This window comes from Mustela putorius, unplaced genomic scaffold (genome assembly GCF_011764305.1).
Source record: "Mustela putorius furo isolate JIRA1106 unplaced genomic scaffold, ASM1176430v1.1 tig00000281_pilon_pilon_pilon, whole genome shotgun sequence".
Taxonomy (NCBI): Eukaryota; Metazoa; Chordata; class Mammalia; order Carnivora; family Mustelidae; genus Mustela; species Mustela putorius.
Window position 1 is genome coordinate 19,569,137 of NW_025421343.1, and position 22,213 is coordinate 19,591,349.

Genomic DNA, 22,213 nt, shown 5'->3' on the forward strand with positions numbered 1-22,213 from the left:
CAATTGTTGGCTAATTCACTACAAGCAAGAGAATTCAGAGGGGAATTCAGATTCTTACATAAGAATTCTTACATTCTTACATATGTCACTCTGGACCAGAGTGACATAAACTGGAATAGGCATTCACACAATAAGACATAGTGTGCCATTTTTCTCATATTGAGATAATGTGCTCCATCTTCTTAAAAAGACAATTTAACTTAGAATTAAAAGGAAAAAAAAAAACTTTAGCATTTAAAAAACAAAGCTATCACCATTTATTATGGATCAGTAAACAATATTCACATTTAAGATCATATATGCCTACAAATCTCTCAAGCGTACATATGTACTCTCTTCTGCCTTTAGAATTGTTTCAAGACAATCTTTGAGAAGTATTGATATAGAAGAAAAATGATCTTCAATTTAGACTTTAACAACTAGTTGTATAATCTCAGGCAAATTATTTTACTTCTCTGAACTTCAATTACTTCATCTTTAAGCAGGTTATGATGTAGCTGCCTAGGACACATCTGATATCTAATAAATGTTAAGATACAACAGAAGAGTACAAAAGTTATTATTTGAAAGAAGTGGACAAATGCAAAATTGCTGCTGGAAGTTTTAACACTTCTGTTAAAGTTTCAAGTAAATTTGTACATTATAATAAAGTTGATTACTTGATAAGTGCCTTTAAAAAAAGTTATAATTTGAGAGCTTTGGGTGCATTTTTTACATAAAATACCATTCTGTCAAACTCTCTGTTGCTTAAGTAAGAACAATTCCATTTTGAACTTTAGAAATTTTAATATTTGAGGTCTTTTTTGTTTCCATAGTAGCCCAGCTAAAGTCTAGCTGAGCCACACTCTTTGTAAGCTGTGTTGTATTATGTCACTATTATTACTTTTTTAAGACTTACTTATTTGGGGAGGGGGAGAGTATAGGGAAGGGCGCAGGGATGGGGCGAGCAAAGCGAGAGGAAGAATCCCAAGCTGACTCCATGCTGAGTGTAGAACCTGACATGGAGCTCAATCTCATGACTCTGAGCTCATGACTGAGCCAAAACCAAGAGTCAGATGCTTAACCAACCAAGCCACCAAGGCATTCTTATGTCACTATTACTTTTGTCTGCCCCGAATGCTTTCGTATATTCCTCCTTCTAGTGGGAAGTACAGCAGCTCTTCTCTTTTTGTGGAACTCCACCATTTTCTTAAGTCCCATTAGGGCCATCAATGATGACTCGTTATCCCCTCTACCACTCTACACTATTAATAGGTTGGACCATACAAAATGGCTTTAGTTGGTAAAAAATATGACTATCAGCAATTTCATATGGTTTAAACTAATTACCTACAGGAGTGGTTGTGAGATATGAGAGAGGTCAAATGGAATCCTCCCAAGTTTCCCCAAAAGGAAATTGTGGCTCACCTCTCTTCGTGGTTTGCTACCTATAAGGACAAAGACCTAGAGCCATTAGTGATAGAGCTCTGACTGCGCTGAGATCTAGTTCTAATCTCTGAAGTCCTGGACCTTCAATTCTCAGAGATGCTCTAATAATACTCCTCCTAGCTAATTATATAACTTTTTTGCAAACCATTTCTTATAACCCAGAAGTCCTGATGAAGTCAGTAAATTATATGGGCATGTCATTCTACACTATTCTCAATTTCTGAAGGATGAGTTATATATTTAAATTACAGTCAGAAGGGAGTCTGAGTGGCTAAGCCAGATGGAAGTCTGCCTTCTGTTGGGGTCATGATCTTGGGATAATGGGACCGAGCTCCACATTTGGCTCTGTGCTTAGCAGGAAGTCTGCTTCTCCCTCTCCCTCTGTCCCTCCACCTTGTATGTGCTCGCTCTCTCTCGCTCTATCTCAAATAAATAAAAACTTAAAAAAAAATTACAATCACAAATAAAATATGTGATTTTTATAAACACATGATCTTCTTAATTACTTTGGGAAGGTAACAGAGCTTGCTGGAAAGATTATCAGACTATAATGCCAAGGTTATAGCCCTGCATTTTACTACTGGCATGGTTACTGTTTTTACTTTGGTCAAGTCACTTAACTTTCCTAAACCTATTTTTTACTTTTTAAATTTTTTCAGAAGATTTATTTCAGAGAGAGAGAGAGAGAGAGCAAGCACAAGCAGGGGAAAGGTGGAGGGGGCAGAATGAGAGGGGGGGCAGAATGAGAGGGGAGGCAGACTCCCTGCTGAGTGTGGAGCCTAATGCAAAGCTCAATCTCAATCTCGTGACCCAGAGATAATGACCTCAGCTCAAACCAAGAGCCAGATGCTTAACCAACTACGCCACCCAGGTGCTCCAATGACTGAGGTTTTTATTACATGAAACTTGGATAGTTACATGAAAGGTGGTTCAGCTTATAAAAATCCTACCACAACCCGCTAGATACTGTGGTAAGACACAAGGACAATTTTTCAAAGGGCAAAATAAATACAAGGTTAACTATTAACAATGTCCTGCATTTATACTATACCTTTCATACTTATTACCATACCCCCCTCCTCACACTATCTATATTTTATATTTAAGGAAATAGCTTGGGAAGTTAAACAGCTTCTTGCCCAAGGTCACCAAATCAGTACTGATACCCGAGACTCAAACACATGACTCTTGACTTAAATTTAAGTGCTCTTTACTCTATTTCATGCTGCATTCTTTAATAATCACAGGAGGACCAAAAACCTTTTTTCCCCCACAAAGTACTAAAGGAGTTTAAACTATTAAGTGACATAATCAGGTTTTTGTTTTGAAAAGGTAGTTTTTGTTTCTGTGGGAGAATGGGCTGGAAAAGAGTAAGAGTAAATATAAGACCAGGCAGGAGGCTACTGTAGTAACCCATGTGAAAGGTAATGGTGGCCTGGGATAGGGTTAGGGTGTCTGGGTGTCTCAGTTTGTCCAAGACAAGTATGTCCACTATATTAGCATAAACATTATCACGGTGCTCCTTCTTGCACTCTCAACCTTCCCCCTCTGATGATCTATTACAGGGTCAGCAGCAGTGGAGATACAAAGGAACACAGCAGTTGATCCCCATAGTTCCTTATAACTCCAAAATTCTATAGCCCCTTCCTATCTAAAATCTTGGCTCTTCACCTTTTCAGGAGCAAGAATCTCTTTGGGAATCCAACAAAAGCAATGGAAGAACAATTCAAGAACCCTGCTGTTAAACGGCTTCCGTAAAATCTGTTTGCTACTTGGCAGCTCTGTGACTGGTTTCCTCATGTGTAATTTCTTCATGCTAATTAGTACTTATCTTAGGCTTGAGGTTGTTAGATAAGATAATACACAGTAGAGCCGTACAGTGAGGGTTCATTGAGTTTCTATCTTGTATAGTGATGTTCTTTACTACACTGTTTACTACTGCCACAAAACTGGAAATGACCTAAAGTCCATGGATTTGGTTAGTAAGCTATGATACATTCACATCGTAGAAAGTTAAAAACAATGAGGTAGGTATATAAACTAAAAACTGAGAGCTCTACAAGACAACTTAAGTCAAGTAACCAAACTGCAAAACAATACATACTGAATAATATATTCAAATACACACATGTGCCAACATACTTCTTAAAAAAAAAAAAAAGCAAGCTATTTAAATATGTTAATAATGTACATACAGAAAAAAAGTCTAGGAGGGTATACATCAAATCGGTGATTGCATTGTTTCTAAGAAAGTGAGATTAGAAAGACTGGAGTAAAAAGTAATCTTTTCTTTTCATGTACTTCCATATTATCTGAAATTCACCATAAAAATGTATTATATGTTACTTAATCTTAAGTTAAAATTCAAAGCTTGATTTCTTAAACCAAGTTTCCTCCAGATACAGTGTTCCAATTTTATTTAAAAAAAAAAAAAAAAAAACAACACAAAGCTAGAATATAAGGCAGTTAACTTAAATTTGCATCCATTGATTACTAAGGCTAGAAAAGACTATCTTAAAGACCAAAAACTCCTCCTGCCATTTTATAGATAAATAAACTAGGACTCTGGGTAATCAAGCGAGTTATTCCTGGTCACACAGCAAAGGGGTTAGAGTTCCTCCCTCAGATGACTCTCTAGAATCTATCGCTGTTCTACTTTGAAAACTTTTTTTTTTTCCTCACCCAATCTCTAATGCATTACACTCTTGGTCACAAAATATATCTGTTCAGTAAATAGAATATATATCTACTTTCTGGGAGCCTTTGGACTTTTCTTTTTCTTGGAGAGAAAAGGGGTGGGGGGAGAAAAGATGAAGAGGAGGGAAGGGCAGAAGGAGGGGACAGAATCTTCAGCAGGCGCCATGCCCAGCAGCCGGCTAATCTCCCAACCCTGAGATCATGACCTGAAGCGAACTCCAGAATAGTATGCTTAATTTACTGAGCCACCTAGGGACCCCTGTGGGAGCTTTTTACACTCCCTTTCCTAATCCAAGCATATTAGCTCTTTTTCCTTGTATCACAGTAGTCTCTCATGTCTTTGCTTCTTCTCAAAACAGTTTCTAGCCTTGAAAGCTAAAATATGAACTACAGGGGCGCCTGGGTGGCTCAGTGGTTTAAGCCTCTGCCTTTGGCTTGGGTCATGATCTCAGGGTCCTGGGATCGAGCCCCACATCGGGCTCTCTGCTCGGCAGGGAGCCTGCTTCCCGCTCTCTCTCTGCCTGCCTCTCTGCCTACTTGTGATCTCTCTCTATCAAATAAATAAATAAAAATCTTAAAAAAAAAATAAAATATGAACTACAAATGAACTCTCAAGGATTGTTAAACCACTGTGGGGTCAGCGGTTGAGGGAGGTGAATGGAGAGAGAAAGAAGGTCCATTAGCTTACTCTATTTATCGACATAATTAAGTCTCTTTTATTAGAGCTGCAACCAAAGTTATACGTAACTAAGTAAACGTCAATATTCCATACTAGAATTTAGACCTACAACAACAACTGTTCATTATGCTTTTACTATAATGAATTAGTTAATTTGGCTTCTGAGCTGTTAAATGTATTACTTTTCCAGAGGTAAGTATATTTTATTCTAAATATCCAAAAGTTGGCGATGCAGCATCACATCAGAATAAGACAGGCCTATAAATTCTAGCACCTTTTCAGTGCCAATGATTTTGTGTAAATCTTTCTAAAATAAAATACTTTCTTGCTTTCCTAACAAGGGCATACAGTCATAATTTAGCCACTTTTAGATGACTCAATCTTCCTTGAGAATATTAATTATTTTGTGCTGTAAGCATTATGATAGAATGATGACCTAGAGACTACTATATTTCTAATTAAGTAATTGAAAGTACTACATTTTCAAATTTCTAGTCTTTCTTGCTACCTTTTCTGCTTCCCTCTTTGTAGTCAGGATTAAGTATGCCTGTCTATAACAACACTCATTCCCAATCTAATTTCCTATATTATGGACTCTTGGATAACTAAGCTTTTTGAACTGTTTATAAAAAGAGAAAATAATCTATGAAATTAGGACTTATATTATTGAAAAAAATGTTTTATTAGATATGTATATTACATACATATACATTATGTATGATTTATACAATCTAAACAGAAAGGAAAAAACAAGGCAGCCTCAAGCCTAATATTAGTGTCATTGGAGCCCCAGAGGAAAAGTGAGAACAGGGTTCTAGATGGGGGGGAGGGCGGAAGTGAAGAAATAATTGCTCAACTTCCCAAGTTAAACTAAAATTTATAAATTCATTAAAATTAAGTATATTTTGAAGTCTCTATCTCCACCATACACAAAAATCAAATCCAAGTAGATTAAAGAATTTAAAGCAAAATTATAAAACCTCCAGAAAGAAAGAGAGAATATCTTCATATCATGGAAGTAGAAGGGAGGATCCTAAATGAGACACAGAAAGGATTACCATAGAAGTAAAGACTGATACTTATCTACATTAGAATTCAGTACATATGCTTACTAAGACACAGTAAAGAGAAAAAACAATTTAAAAACTGGAAAAAGATAGTTTTAACATCTGTAATTGGTAAAAGATTAGTATCTTGAATAATTCCTAAAAATCGATACGACATAAAATCCTACAGTAAAGACCTTGACTATGCATCTCAAAGGAAAAGGAACAAATGGCCAATTAACATACAAAATAAGGCTCAATCACCTCATTATTTATTTAAGAAAATTAAAACCATATTAAATACTGTTCTATACTCACCAAACTGGCAAAACATTGAAAACATGACAATATCAAGTGTTCCCAAGGATACGGAGTAATGTGAACTCATACATTATGGCAGGAGGTAGGTACACCTGCTTTCAGTGACTTTGAGGGGAAAACCCAACTATGGAATCACCTGATAAAACTAAAGATGCACTCATCTTATGACCCAGCAATTCCACTCCTCAATGTATATATCCTACCCTACGGCAGGGCTAGCAAATGTTGTCTACAGAGCTATACAGTAAACATTCTAGGCTTTGCAGACCATACAGCCTCTGCAGGAACTACTCAGATCTGCCTCTGAAATACATAAACAGCTATAGATGAATATGTAAATGACTGGGTATGGCTATGTCCCAATAAAACTTTATTTACAAAAGAGCTTGTCAGCCAGGTATTCCCAATCCCTGCTCCTGCACTCATACACCAAGAGACATGTTCAAGAATGTTTACAACAGTATAGTTCAAATAAGAAACAAACTGGGAAAAACCTAAATGTTCATCAACTATAAAATGGGTAAATAAACTGTGATACAAACATTCGACAGCATATTAGAGTGGTAAACTATGGCCATGTGCAACATCATGTATGAATCTCAGGAATATACTGGTAAGTATCAAAAGCAAGTCAGACAAAAAGTAAATATTATATCATTTAGAATGAAATTATAAAGCAATAGAGTAATAAAAACAAAATTCATGACAACAGTTACTTCTGATGATATAGGGCAAGGGATAGTACAAGGAGGAATCCACAGATAATATAACATCTGTGTCATAAAAACAATCAAAACATATATTGTGTTACACTTTGGTGGGGGGTAGGGGGAGTCAAGTGGTTTTCTCTTCTTCTTCTTCTTTTTTTTTTCCTCTTCTGAAAAGAACTCTGGGGATGAGGATATCATAGTTAGGTTCCTCACTTCATTTTCTAGAAAACAATGAAACCAATCTTTGCAAATTAAACTCAGAAACAGATAAAAAGTAGGCATGTACTTCTGAAAAAATGAGGTCTTATGTCTTAAAAACAACTAAAATCAGATGGTTTTTATGATAGCTTTGAGAGCTAACGGTAGGACTCTTAGCTGTTACCTATAAATCTTTGGGGAGAAAAATAGCCCATTTCAGAAAAGTATACTTTTCAATACACAATACTCTCCAAAGAACAAAACTCTGATTTCCTTTGCTAAAGCACTTCTGTTAAGACATTGGCAGGCCTTATTGGGTAGGAAGATAATGCAGATTAGATTACAGGAGGTAGTAAGAATGAAGAAACATGAGAAAACAGTAACAATACCATGCACTGTCAGTAGCTTAAAAAATTATTTGGCACTAGCTTAAAGGACTACCAGTAGGCAACTTTGTTTAAATAAATGGTTGCACTATGGTATACCACATAGCTCTTAAAAAGAATGATGTATATTTGCAACCATAAACAAGTTTACTAAGAGTGACAACATACTGTGAAGAGAAAAAAATTACAAGGCAAACAATTATAGTATATTCTGTGTAGAGCTGTATATCCATAGGTATACACGTACATAAGAGACTATAGGTATATCACTGAGAAGCAGGATTTATGAGGATTTTTTGCTACCTTACTCTTTTAGATGGATTTTCTGCAGATATACAGAAAATTCTGTATAAATAGAATTTAAATTATTTTATCAGTTAAAAAAAAGCAAAGCTAATTTAGGCTGTGATATAAACCTATTTTGTAAATTTTCAATGCAAATTTGGTTATTTGTAGATTTTTATGCATAGTGAATGAAAGCATTTTGTAAAAGTATGAATATAGTGATGTTCAAAAAGAATAGTCTCATGCTAATAAAAGAAAAAAAATCGATATATTTGAAAGACCTGGTCTTTAAACATGATTTCTTCAAAACACAAAACAATTAAAAATGACATACTACGTTAGTAAATTTCTATCAGAAGGGATTTTTTTTTTTAAAGATTTTTATTTATTATTTGACAGAGATCACAAGTAGGCAGAGAGGCAGGCAGAGAGAGAGGAAGAAGCAGGCTCCCTCCTGAGCAGAGAACCTGATGTGGGGCTCGATCCCAGAACCCTGAGATCATGACCTGAGCCGAAGGCAGAGGCTTTAACCCACTGAGCTACCCAGGCACCCCTATCAGAAGGGATTTATTTATTTATTTATTATTTATTGATTGATTTATTATTTTTAAAGAGTTTATTTATTTATTTGACAGAGAGAGATCACAAGTAGGCAGAGAGATAGAGAGATGAGGAAGCAGGCTCCCCGCTGAGCAGAGAGCCCGATACGGGACTCGATCCCAGGACCCTGAGATCATGACCTGAGCCGAAGGCAGCGGCTTAACCCACTGAGCCACCCAGGCAGGCGCCCCCAGAAGGGATTTAAATGACTTAAATTATTTTTTTGTTTTGTTCTCAATTGGAATTGTTGTCTTCAAATATTACTTATAAAGACAGAAATATTTAAGGACTACAGTCAAGAATCAAGCACTACGGATTCTACAATAGCTAAAATTTATTTGTGGAAATAAACCAAAGAATATATTCAGAAAAACACAGCGGCCATTAGGAAGATTTATTTATGCAGGAAACAAAGTTTCCTATTTATCACAATCTACTTCCAAAAATCACACTTTTCTCTCCAACAGGTTTTAATAAGATGGCATTTCGACTATTAAAAGCTTGGCTAATTTATTTTGTTAGTAAATGACAATATTAATTACTTCCAGTTAACAATATTATATGAAAATGAGAGTTCGCCTTCAATAAAATAACACAAATAATGTTGTTGACTTATTTTGCATTTTTAAAACTGTGGGTTTTTTTCATTGTAATACAGTCTTACTAAAAAGTCATCTATTAGCATAAATTAAAAGAAAACTGTGTTAAGTAAAAAAATGAAAAACATTTTTGCTGCAGTACTCTGAGCATGGTAGCTGGTCCCAAGGAAGGGCTTTACTTCACTGTATCACCAGGATTCATTCACAATTAAAATGGCTCCCCTCTCCAAACTTTTTACTTAATTTAACATGAAGAATTAAAAACAGATAATTCTGCTTCTGATGAAATTTTTTGGTTAGACTTCATAGAAGCAAACATCAAGCTTAATTACACAATTTATGATTTGCTATTATTTTAGAGAGGCATTTTTGGATTATTTTCCATTAAAAGCTGCTGTTTTAATTTTTTTCCCTCAAGAATAATATAATGGCCATCCTTTCCGGAGGTGGGGGGAGGCAGGGAAAGAACAAGTTGAGCAAAGCCTACTCTGCCCTCACAATAGGAGGGCAAATATATTTGTTTATACAGTGGGTTCAGTCTTAAATACTTTATGAAGGTTATGTAGGCAAATATTTATGCCACTATTAACACATACATTTAAAGAGAGGAGGCAGGAAAAAAGAGAACTGATCTATAGTCATTCCTAAATCCTCATACTTCTTTTGTCATGAGTAAAATCTATGAGTCAGGTCTGAATTCCCAGGAAAGGAAAGATACGTTACCAGTGCAGAAGTTCCTAAGTGTGGAGGAAACATACACTGAAGCAAGACCAGGCAAACTGTCTTCCATTCTTGCCCGCTATGTTACAAGCAATATAACCCAGTTCAGTCTACGTTTTCTGCTGCCTTCCCAGACAGGTCCAGAGCAAATCCCAGCTCTCTAAATCTCACAACATACTTTACATTCTGAGGAAATCCTCCTGGTCCAGATGGCCCAACACAAAGCATGTCTATGTTGGCACAAATAAAAACTTCTTAAGATAGCTCTTCTGCCCCTTTGCTCTCTTAAGTAGAGAAAAGTTTTCTACTTCTTTATAAAGTGAGACAAAGACAGTGAAGAAGAGAGCATGCAGCCAAAAGGGGGTGAAGATACAAACAAAAACTTGGGCTGCTTTGGGAGTGGTTAAACTCCAGGCACAGACAGAAACACATGAATTAATACACGACATGAATATTCACTATAATCCTTTCATTGTTCTCAGATAACTATTTTTCTTATCTTCCTTTAATTAAGGATAAGATACCATTGCTTCAAATACAAAACTCAGTTTTTGCCTTCTGAAATAAAACATACTAAGAGTTTCTATAAACAACAGAGTTAAAACCCCCAAAGTGAATATTTTCTCTACTAGGAAATAAAATAAACAATGTGTGTGCCAAGTGGCAAGTCACATTTTCTTTTTTCCTTTTTGTTTTGAATAAAATAAAATCCACTTGAACTGTAAAGAAATTACAAGAATTTTCACTTCTCAATGAAACTTTAGTGTTTTGAAACTTAAGTGTTAAAACATGGCTGATTCATTATAACCATTTCACTAAACTAAGATGAATTAACAATGAGAATATTTTTCATAGTTCACTAATTTTCCAAATTACTGTAAAATAATACAAGTGCACTAAAAAGTAACCTATAATAATCAACTGGCTGGATACTCCAATTTTAAACTGCTCAGGCTTAGAATAACGTAAATGTACAAAGGAATTCAAATTATAAATATCTTTACTCTGTCTTACAAAATTATGCAACACCAAATGAAAGTTAATGAATGCGGTATGTATTTATTCTTTTGATAATTACTTCTAAAGCTAATCAAAGAACAAATTCATGGAGGTAAGTGTCAAAACTAAGCTACTGGAGGTTTATCTCTTCAATTTGTTGGTTTTAAGCTATATATTTATAATTGAGAAAAGGAAATTTAAATCAACCCAAAGTAAAACAGAAACAACATGACTGGTATAAACACAAACACCCAAAAAATACTGTGAAACGGATAAAGCCTAAACCAAATTGAACATTATGAACTGTACTACAAAGACTGAGTCAAGGATAAACAGAAAAGCTTATAAAAGATGGAAAAACAAAGCAAAATAATCCAGATTTAACATTTTCAAAAAGCCTTTATGGAAAAAAGTGGGAGCCATCAAAGGAGTGTTTCCTCAAGTGAGGCTTGGGAAAGTACTTCTCTTTCAAATAATAACTGGTACAGATTCATCAAAATATAGGAGCAGTGTGAAAGATTAACAGGAGTCAAGTGGGTCAGGGAGTGTGCAATGTGTGTGAAGCAAAGGACATTTAGGACAGATCACATCGGCAGAATAAAAGCAGACAGAATGAGAAATATAATGATACAAAAGAAAGGTGGTATGCCTGGCACAAACTAGAAAGGAGTTCAAATTCTTGCAAAGACCCCTGAAAGACTGTGGCAGAATTTTTGTTACATTTTTCTTCAATCTCCAGACAAACCTAAGACTAGTTTTATAACCAAGTTGTCAACTACTCTTCTTTACAATACATGTAGCACAATTAAAAGATAGTTCACAGTCTCCTAATATTAGAGGAGCTGTACGAAGTTCTGTAACCAAGTGCTTTCTAATACAATACCAAAAGGCTCCTCTTACACATCACAGTGTATGGGGCTTCTTTTCACCAACTCCCACTTGCAGATCACTACTAATTTGTAGATTATACACCTTGGCTTTCCTTTCTTCTCAAATCAAAATCTCATTGGAGGCCAGAAAGAATACTTTCTAATCTCAGTTTAGTTTCTATGCTCAAGAATAATCTTCTCTCTTTATTATTACAGTCAAGTATCTTTTCCAATAGCCTATTCATTCATTCAAGTATACAAAGAATATTTTCAAGATGCTGAGACAAATAAAAGTTTTACCAGAAACCTTCCCACTAGAAATTAGAAATGAAAGGACAGATTTAAGAAAGACAGAGAATTGATGGAATATGGTCCTTGATTAGATGGGAGATTAAAAAATAGGATAATCCTGGGTGCCTGGGTGGTTCAATCAGTTGAGTGCTGACTCTTGATTTTGGCTCAGGTCATGATTTCAGGGTTCTGGGATCAAGCCTCCTGTTTGACTCCACACTCAGCACAGAGTCTGCTTGGGATTCTCTCTGCCTCTCACCTGGCTCACACACTCTCTCTCAAATAAATAAATAAAAATCTTTTTAAAAATAAAATAAAGAGGGACCTGGGTGTGGCTCAGTGGGTTAAAGCCTCTGCCTTCGGCTTGGGTCATGATCCCAAGGTCCTAGGATCGAGCCCCACATAGAGCTCTCTGCTCTGCGGTGAGCCTGCTTCCTCCTCTCTCTCTGCGCCTAGTTGTGAGCTCTATCAAATAAATAAATAAAATCTTTTTAAAAAAATAAAATATAAAATAAAAATAGGATGATCTCTATGGTTCTAATTGGACAAAAGAGTAAATGTGAGATAGGGATTAAAGTAAAAGCAACAAGATGGGGAATGGGCAAGTAGAATGATGAGCAGGTTTTGGAGGTTTGACTTCAGGGTCTGAGTTTGAGGTCGCTGTAACAAAAGTATAACTAGATCCTGGTCTTAAGATAGAGGTCTCAAGGGGTTCTTGGGTGGCTTAGTCTGTTAAGCAACCGACTCCTGATTTCGGCTTAGGTTGTAATCTCAGGATCCTGGGATCAAGCACTGCATGGGCGCCGCACTCAGTGGAGAGTCTGAGGATTCTCTCTCCCCTCTTGCCCCTCGCCCTGTTCACCCTTTCTTTCTTTCTAAAATAAATAAATCTTATTTAAGAAAAAAAAGAGGCCTAAACTACGAGGTATACATTTGGGAACTATATTAGAATATAATTGCTAGCTAGAGTTCTAAGGATTGAGATTTGGAGTGATAAGAAAATAGGGCCAAGGATTTTATGTGCAGCCAGAGAAAAAGAAACCTACAGAGAATACAGGATAAAAACTGTCAGGAAGGTAGTCATACATGAACAGACATTTCTCCAAAGATGACATAAAAATGGCCCAGAGACACAAGAAAAAATGCTCAACATCAGTTGAAATCAGGGAAATACAAATCAAAACCACAATGAGATACCACCTCACACCAGTCAGAATGGCTAAAATTAACATGTCAGGAACTGACAGATGTTGGTGAGGATGCAGAGAAAGGGGAACCCTCTTACACTGCTGGTGGGAACGCAAGCTGGTGCAGCCACTCTGGAAAACAGTATGGAGGTTACTCATAAAGTTGAAAATAGAGCTACTCTATAAGCCACCAACTGCACTACTGGCAGCCATTTAGCCTTTGGCTTGGGATGGAGCCCTGAATCAGGCTCTCTGCTTGGCAGGAAGCCTGCTTCTCCCTCTCCCATTTCCCCCCTGCTTGTATTCCTTCTGTCACTCTTTCTCTGTGTGTCAAATAAGTAAAATCTTAAAAAAAAAAAAAAAAGGAAAAGAAAAATCTTTTTTTTTTTTTTAAAAAGTGGAGCCCAGGGGCGCCTGGGTGGCTCAGTGGCTTAAGCCTCTGCCTTCAGCTCAGGTCATGATCTCAGGGTCCTGGGATTGAGCTCTGCATCGGGCTCTCTGCTCAGCAGGGAGCCTGCTTCCTCCCTCTCTCTCTGCCTGCTTCTGTTCTGTCAAAATAATAAATAAAATCTTCAAAGAAAAAAAAAAAAAGTGGAGCCCAATGTAGGGTTGAACTCATGACTGAGATCAAGACCTGTGCTGAGATCAAGAGTCAGAAGCTTAACCCACTGAGCCACCCAGATGCCCCACTTAAATAAATAAAACCTTAAAAAAGAAAAAGAAAATACAGCCCAAAGAATGAGCCTTAAAAAGGGACCACTGTTTTATCTAAGAAGGAAGGGAAGAAGATGAAAGCAGGCACAGATGTTTGCTCTATACCTACAGTTTTAATCTAATAAAGTAGAAAAGGTCACTTGCTGGAAAGAGCTGGTTAAAGAGATGTAGAGCTGAGTATGGAAAGTTTACACCATCTGATACATCACAGCACAGGATATTGTTAATATCTTTTAATAAAGTTACATTCTATATTCCTAACTAGACTGCAAAGTCCTCTATGGGAGAAGCTATTTCTTTTTTATTTCCCTCTACACCTGTAAAGCACCACAAGCAGTGGTAACCCTCCAAATACTGGTTGATTTATTGTCAACACAATGTAGAATCAGCAGCGAAGACAGGATAAAACAAGGGGTGAGAAAGAAACCTCTTTTACCTTAGTGACATGCAGAGTATTGGGGATGCTTTAGAAGAACAGAATCCCCACCTGAGAAGATTCATGGGGCTGGGAAGAGAATCTGGAAGAAACAATCTTGGTCAATGACTGAAAATGATAGAAATGAGAGAAAAGACGGGTTATCTCTCATTACTCTAAATATTTCTCCTTTTGGTTTCTTCTTTCTCTGACTATCCCCCTTTTCCTCTTTTGTAGCTGACTTTGGAGATTCTCTGTCTTGCTCTCTTTCCCTGCCTTTCTTCCCCTCTTTGCCACAATATACCCCAAACAAATATATATAAAAACAATATACCCCAAATATTTTTGTTACTGCTCTCATAGTTTTAGAGATTTAGCCCAATCAAGAGGTTAGATATTTATGCACTGCAAGGCCTCAACCCAGGACTCCAGACAACCTTATTTCACTAGAATTTTCCTTTTATGAGTAAATAAGCTAAAATGTCTATATCTCTCATAAAACAAAACAAAACCTACTTGATTTCCCTCCCTGAATACTCAGACTAACTCAGTGTTTCTTTGTGTATTTAGTCCTGAACTCACTCATTCACATTTTCTTTCTCCCTCTTCCCCCTGCCACCTATGCCTCCTGATAAATCATCAGCCCTTGGCAGAAAATATTATATCTGTCTTGCTTTAGGAAAAATATTCTCCATCTGGGACACTTGAGTGGCTCAGTGTGGTTAAGCCTCTGCCTTCAGCTCAGGTCATGATCTAAGGGTCCTGGATTGAGCCCCGAATCAGGCTCTCTGCTCAGTGGGGAGCCTTGTTCCCCCCTTGTCTCTGCCTGCCTCTGCCTACTTGTGATCTCTCTCTCTCTCTGTCAAATAAATAAATAAAATATTATTTTAAAACAATTCTCCATCTAAATCTTCATTAACAATATTGTTCTTGGCATATGAAGTTCATATGTAACTAAAAACTTAAATTTAATATGCAAATAATGGTTAAGAATATAGGGTTGGGGGTGCCTGGGTGGCTCAGGTCATGATCTCAAGTTCAGGGTCCTGGGACTGAAATCCTCATTGGGCTCCACGCTCAGCAGGAAATCTGTTTCTCCCTCTCCCTTTGTCCCCCACCCTAGCTTGAGATTTTAAGATTTTAAAATCTTAAAAAGTATATAGATAGATAGAACTGGATTTAGACTAACCGGATTCAAACACTGGCTTCACCATTTACTAACTGTACAACTCTGGTCAAATTTCTTAACTTCTCCACACCTCAGTCTCTTCGTCTTTAAAATGAGACTAAGAGCACCTAACATAGAAAACCACACAGAATTAGCTAAATCATTAAAAAGCATTTAAAAATGATAGCAAAATAGTGAGTCTTATAAATGTCAGCTATTACTAAAATCATTAGTAATATTCAAAAATAAAGGCCTGGTAAACCCACACCTAGACTGCCTAAATTCTTTCTTTCTCTCTCTCTCTCTCCCTTTCTTCTTTTATGGAATGCTTCACGAATCTGCATGTCACCCTTCACAGGGGCCATGCTAATCTTCTCTGTACTATTCCAATTTTAATACTATATGTGCTGCTGAAGCGAGTACTATAATGCTTAAATTCTTAATGATCAGTAAGATTTGCAGTGTCAGGTACCTAAGCAGTAAAGATTTACTTGAAAGTCTCTGAAAAGTCAATAAAAGAGATGTTACATTATTTCACTAATCACTAATTCACCCAGTTCCATTTCATCAACAGAAAGTTAAAAAGACTAAGTTTTAATTAGCAGAAAATATTCAAAACAACACAAAGATACATATTATTTAGGGGTGCCTGGGTGGCTCAGTGGGTTCGGTCTCTGCCTTCGGCACAGGTCCTGATCTCAGGGTCCTGGGGGTCGAGCCCCACATCAGGCTCTCTGTTGAGCGGGGAGCCTGATTCCCCCTCTCTCTGCCTGCCTCTCTGCCTACTTGTGATCTCTTTCTGTGTCAAATAAATAAAATCTTAAAATACATATATATATTATTTATTTGATAATCACTTCTAACATTTAGTGAACTTCTAATTATATGCTATTTGTTTTGGCATTTGAATAAGATGGTCTCCAAACCTAAAAAGCATGGAAGAATGGGGGAGCAAGAAATGTAAACAAATACAATAAAGTATAATATAACACTTGCCCTGACAGATTTATACAGAAAATAGTGGGACCCCAAAAAAGGAAGTCAGTCAATTTTTAATGGGAGGGGGAAAAATGAAAGTTCGGTCTGTGGAACAAGCAATTTGAAAAAAATACCGATGAGAATTTTTCTAAAGCAATGCAACTAGACAGCTATATAAACCTATAAACCATTAGGCAAAAATATAACTTCTAAATAATAAAATTAACCCAAACGATATGATTGTAAGCTACGTATTAAAATCTAAATAAGCTCTAAGTATATGATACTTTTAGTCTATTTTTAAAAGTAGGTAGCATCATTGCTTTAAAAACACCAAATTTTTAGCTTGCTGCAAAATATTTATTCATTCTACTTTTTACTGAATGATTGACCACTTTGTCAGGCACTATGTTAAATTCCAAGGACACAAATTCAATTTAGTTCTTCCCACTTCAAAAAGGAAGAATTTTTAAAGGCACAACTTGGAAAAAGATACTGCAACACACACAAGAAGTATATAAATACCAGTAAGAAAAGATGTCGACCTGAAAAATGTAAAGATGATGAATAAGCAAGCTTCTTTGTAGGGAATGAGGGAGGATGGATCAACGTTACTAGCAATTAAAAATACAAGTTAAGGGCACCTGAGTGGCTCAGGGGGTTAAGTCTCTGCTTTTGGCTCGGGTCAGGATCCCAGGGTCCTGGGATCTAGGCCCGCGTCCGGCTCTCTGCTCAGCAGGGAATCTGCTTCCCTGCCCCCACCCCACCTGCCTCTCTGCCTTCTTATGATCTCTCTCTCTCTCTGTCAAATAAATAAATAAAAAATCTTAAAAAAAAAATACAAGTTAAGGGGCACCTGGGTGACTCGGTTAAATGCCCCATTCTTGATTTGACTCAGATCATGATCTCTTGGGACTGTGAGACAGAGTCCTGCGCTGGCTCCATGCTGCTTGGAATTCTCTTTCCTCTGCCCTTGCCCCTCTGCCCCAGCCTCACTCATGTGTACATGCTCTCTCTCAAAATAAATATATTTTTAAAGAAAGTATAAATTAAAATCACAAGCTATGATTTCATATCCCTTAAATAAACAAAAACTATAAATTCTGGCAATACCAAATGTTGGCATGGGAACTTTTATATATTTTGAAGGTAAGTGTACATTAATAAACTACCTGAAAGAATAATCCAATGAGATTTATTAAATATTAAGGTACATCTTCTCAAAGGATAGGAAAGTTTTACTGACAAAAGTAATTTTTATTAGTAAGGCAGAGACAGTCTTCTCCATAATCAGTGGTGCATTAATTTTATAACTCTATTTCTCCATGGTTACAGAAAGAGAATAAGAAGGAGAAAATAAGGAAGATAACTTTAAATTTTTATTTAGTGCCAAATTGGGAGAATTCAGCATTTCATGGTACTTTATTTTTTAAGATTTTTTTTTTTTAAGATTTTATTTACTTATTTGAGAGAGAGACAGTGAGAGAGAGCATGAGCGAGGAGAAGGTCAGAGGGAGAAGCAGACTCCCCATGGAGCTGAGAGCCCGATGTGGGACTCGATCCCAGGACTCCGGGATCATGACCTGAGCCGAAGGCAGTCGTCCAACCAACTGAGCCACCCAGGCGTCCCATAAGATTTTTTTTTTTAAAGATTATTTATTTATTTGTGAGAGAGAGGGAGAGAGAGGGAGAGAAAGCGAGCAAGCACAAGTAGGCAGAGTGGCAGGCAGAGGTAGAGAGAGAAGCAGGCTCCTTGCTGGACAAGGAGCCCGATGCAGGACTTGATCCCAGAACCCTGGGATCATGACCTGAGCTGAACGCAATGGCTTAACCGACTGAGTCACCCAGGTGTCCCTCATGGTACTTTTTGATTCGAGATCTTTGCTTATCTATAGTGATGGTCCTCAAGCAGATAGATATGATACAGATCTACAATGAAGAATAGAAACATACTTCAGAGAGAAAGTAAGGGACTAGTCAGAGTTCTAGGCGAGGACAGGTATGTTTACATCTTCAGAAAACCTTTCCTATTTCCACAATAAGGAATATTTTTTAATAAGTCAGTAACATGTTGTATTCAAAGGATTTGATATTGTTGAATAAGGAACTGAGACACAGAAAAAAAGATTATTTTCCAAGCTTCTACCATATACCCAACACTATATTAGGTATATGGTAGGTTAATGCAAAAATAATGCAAAAATAAAAAATAATGCAAAAATTTTTAAAATGCAAAAAAAAAAGGGCGCCTGGGTGGCTCAGTGGGTTAAGCCTCTGACTTTGGCTCAGGTCATTATCTCAGGGTCCTGAGATCGAGCCCCACATCGGGCTCTCTGCTCAGCAGGGAGCCTGCTTCCCCTCCTCTCTGCCTGCTTGTCATCTCTGTCCATCAAATAATAAATAAATAAAATCTTTTTTTTAAAAATGCAAAAAAAAAAAGCAAACCAAAAGCATTAACATATGAGAAAGATAAATCAAGTTGAATTTATTGAAATCAAAGAAATTTATCACTTAAGAGAAAGTAAAATCATTCAGTTCAGCAGAGAGAAAGCATTTCATGAAATTTAATATCCATCAAAACAAAAACACTAAATAGAAGGGAACATTCTTTATCCGATTTAAAAAGGCACTATAACAGATCATATTTTCTGTGTCTCTCACTCTTGCTAGCTAGACACACACATACATTAACATATATATGTTGTTCTTACAATGACTGACAGATACTCCTTTCACCCTAAAGAAGAGTCTGCATTCCCTTCTCTTGTATCTGGGTGGGATCTGTAACTACTCCAACCCAAATATGGCAAAAGAAATGCTTTTATGACTTCTGAGATGAGGCTGTAAAAAGGATACAGCTTCTACCTGGCTTTCTCTGTCTTGGGAATGCTCGCTTTAGGAGAAACCAGCTACCATGCTGTGAAGCAGCTCATACTAGCCCATATGGTATACCACCTGGAAGGATTCAGATAGACAGGAAAGGAGGCTCCCTGCAAATAGCCAGCATCAACAACCAGACATACGAGGAAATGAGCCTTCAGATGGTTCCTTCCCTACGCCTTTGCATCTTGCAGTCAAGGCTTCAGACAACACAGAGCAGAGACAAGTGTTCCAACGGTGTGACCTATCTAAATTCCTAATCCACAGAACTATGACCATAATAAATGGTTGCTTTATGCCATTAAATTTTTAATGGATTATGTAGCCATAGTAAGTGCAACAGGCATATACCAAAAATTTTAAAACTACTCCATCATATTCAATGTTGAAATACTGAAAGCTTTCCTTTTCAGATAAGGAACAAAATAAACAAGGATATCTATTCTCACAACTTTTATTTTATACTGCCATCCTGCTCAGTTCAGTAAGACAAGATAAATAAAGATTAAAAAGAAATAAAACTATCATTCACAGACAATATGATTATGTATATAAAAACCCCCAGAATATATAGACAGCTGATTAGAATAGAGAGCACAAGGTTGATGGATATAGACCAGCACACAAAATCAACTATATTAAACTACCCTAGCAACAAAAAAGGGGGAAAAAAATGACTTTAAAAGATCATTATAAGAGCACTAAATTATATATATATATATATATATACACATATATATATATAATACATATAATACACACACACACACCCCTGTAATAAAAATGACAAAGCAATGTTCAAGATGTCTGCCCATAAAACTAGCAAATGTTGTTAGGAAAAATTAAGGACCTAAGTAATTAGGTAAATATACTGTGTTCACAGATTGAAGACTCAATGAAAATAAACCACTTTCACCCTGACTGAATGCAATATGGAAAAAATTCCAACACTTTGTGTGTGAGTATGCATAAATGCGTTCATTGCATGGAATGTGGTACCTTTATTCTAACTTATACAGAAAAATAAAAAGTCAAGAATAAGTAAAACCCTCTTGAACAAGAGGAAAAAGGTAGGCATACTCGCCCTACTAGGTATCAAGAGACTTACGATGAAACTATAGTAATTAAGACAAAGATAGACAATTAAGAACCATGGAACTGGAAAGAGAATCCAAAAAATAAACACACTCACATACAGACCAAAGGCAGTACTTTAGAGATCCAGGGAAACAAGACTCATGCCAGTAAATAACGCTGGGTCAAGTGGATCTCCATATATGCTGGAAAATGAAACTTGACACTTTCCTCACAGTATATACAAAAATTAATTCCAGGAGGACTACAGATGTAAATATGAAAGACAAAACCATAAAGCTTTTAGAAGATACTTTAACAAAATACAGAAATCACTACTGATAAAGGAAAAGATTAATAGTGGGACCAATCTTACAACTGAGAATGTGTACTCATAAAAAGATACCATTAAAAGTGAAAAGGCAAGCTGGAGTAGGAGAAAGTAGTTGGAACATAACGAATAAAAGAATTCATATGCTGAATATACAAATAATAGTTATAAATCAATTAGGAAAAGACAGTCACATACAAAAATGAGTAAAAGACCTGAAAAGGAACTTTCTACAAAAGAGGATATTCAACTGGCCAATATATGAAAAGGTGCTCAATCTTATTAGTAATCAAGAAAATGCAATCTGAAAACACAATAAATACACTACATATTCATTGGATAGCTTAGTTGGCAAAGATGTTGAACAACATGAAATCTTAGAACTCCTTGTGAACCATATACTATACAGCTACTATGGAAAACTACCTGTCATTATTTATTAAAGTGGGATAAACACATTCCCTACAACTCAGCAATTCCAATTAAGATTACACTCAACAGAAATACGTACAGACATGTACCAAAAGATATGTACAGGAATCAGAGCAGTTTTAACAGTCAGACAGTAGAAACAAACCAAATCCATCAATATGAGAACAAATAAATTGTGGCATATTTATATAACAACATATCATTCAGCAATGACACTGAATCAACCATGCTACATAAAACATGGGTGAATCTCAATACTGAGCAAAGGAAACCAGGCACAAAAGAATATGTGCTTTATGATTCTACTTATATAAAGTACAAAAACACATACAACTATACAATATTGTCAAAAATTAAGATAGCAGGGGCGCCTGGGTGGCTCAGTGGGTTAAGCCTCTGCCTTCAGCTCATGATCTCAGGGTCCTGGGCTCGATCCCCACATCGGGCTCTCTGCTCAGCAGGGAGCCTGCTTTCCCCTCTCTCTGCCTGCCTTCTGCCTACTTGTAATCTTTCTCTCTCTATCAAATAAATAAATAAATAAAAATCTTTTAAAAAAATCAAGATAGCAGTTATTTTTGGAAATGTGAGAGGGGTAATAATTGGGAGCATAGGAAAGGGGCTCTTCTAGGGTGTTGGGTATGTTCGCTCTCTTGACCTGGCTTATGATTACATGGGTTATATGGCAATAAAATGACTTTAAAAAACATTTGTTTTTTAATTTAAGACTGTATTTAGTTTATTTTTGAGAGAGAGAGAACAAGAACAAGCTTGGCGGGGGGTGGGGGGGACAATCAGACTCTGCTGAACGCAAATTCTGATGGGGCGCTTGTTCCCATGACCTAAGATCACTGCCCAAGCAGGAACCAAGAGTCAGATGCTCAACCAACTACATCACCTAGGTGCCCCTAAAAGGTTTTTAAATGTAAAGCTCATGTCTCTCTCTCTCTCTCTCTCTATATATATATATAATACATATACTGTTGTGCTAGTTACGAACATTACAAATCCTATGTAAAAAATAGAAATTTGAAAAGTATGGATAAAAATGAATACCTTAGATATCTTCCTAATAACAGCAATTGCTTCATACTTTCACTAGTCTGTTGTGTGTCTGTGTGCTGGAAAATAACTGAAAATAGCATACTTACTTATATCTTCCAAGTGAACCAAGTATTTTAATCTTGTGGTTATAATTTTTTATTACTT

The 22,213-nt window shown here is 36.5% G+C and overlaps 1 protein-coding gene and 1 non-coding gene across 6 annotated transcripts in view; both read right to left on the reverse strand.

The window, feature by feature from the left end:
• The window catches only part of EML4 (EMAP like 4), a 156,323-nt gene that overhangs the window by 86,059 nt on the left and 48,051 nt on the right, over positions 1-22,213 (reverse strand). Inside the window, exon 2 of one of the 5 annotated variants that reach the window (XM_045079175.1) lies at positions 14,166-14,247. The exons of the other annotated variants lie outside the window; for them this stretch is intronic. The gene's annotated coding sequence lies outside the window, so the exon portion shown is untranslated. The remainder of the gene's footprint in view (positions 1-14,165; positions 14,248-22,213) is intronic. 5 annotated transcript variants of the gene reach the window in all.
• Positions 15,627-15,735, reverse strand: LOC123391826. Its single transcript, XR_006606541.1, has one exon. It is a non-coding gene; the product is annotated as a U6 spliceosomal RNA (small nuclear RNA).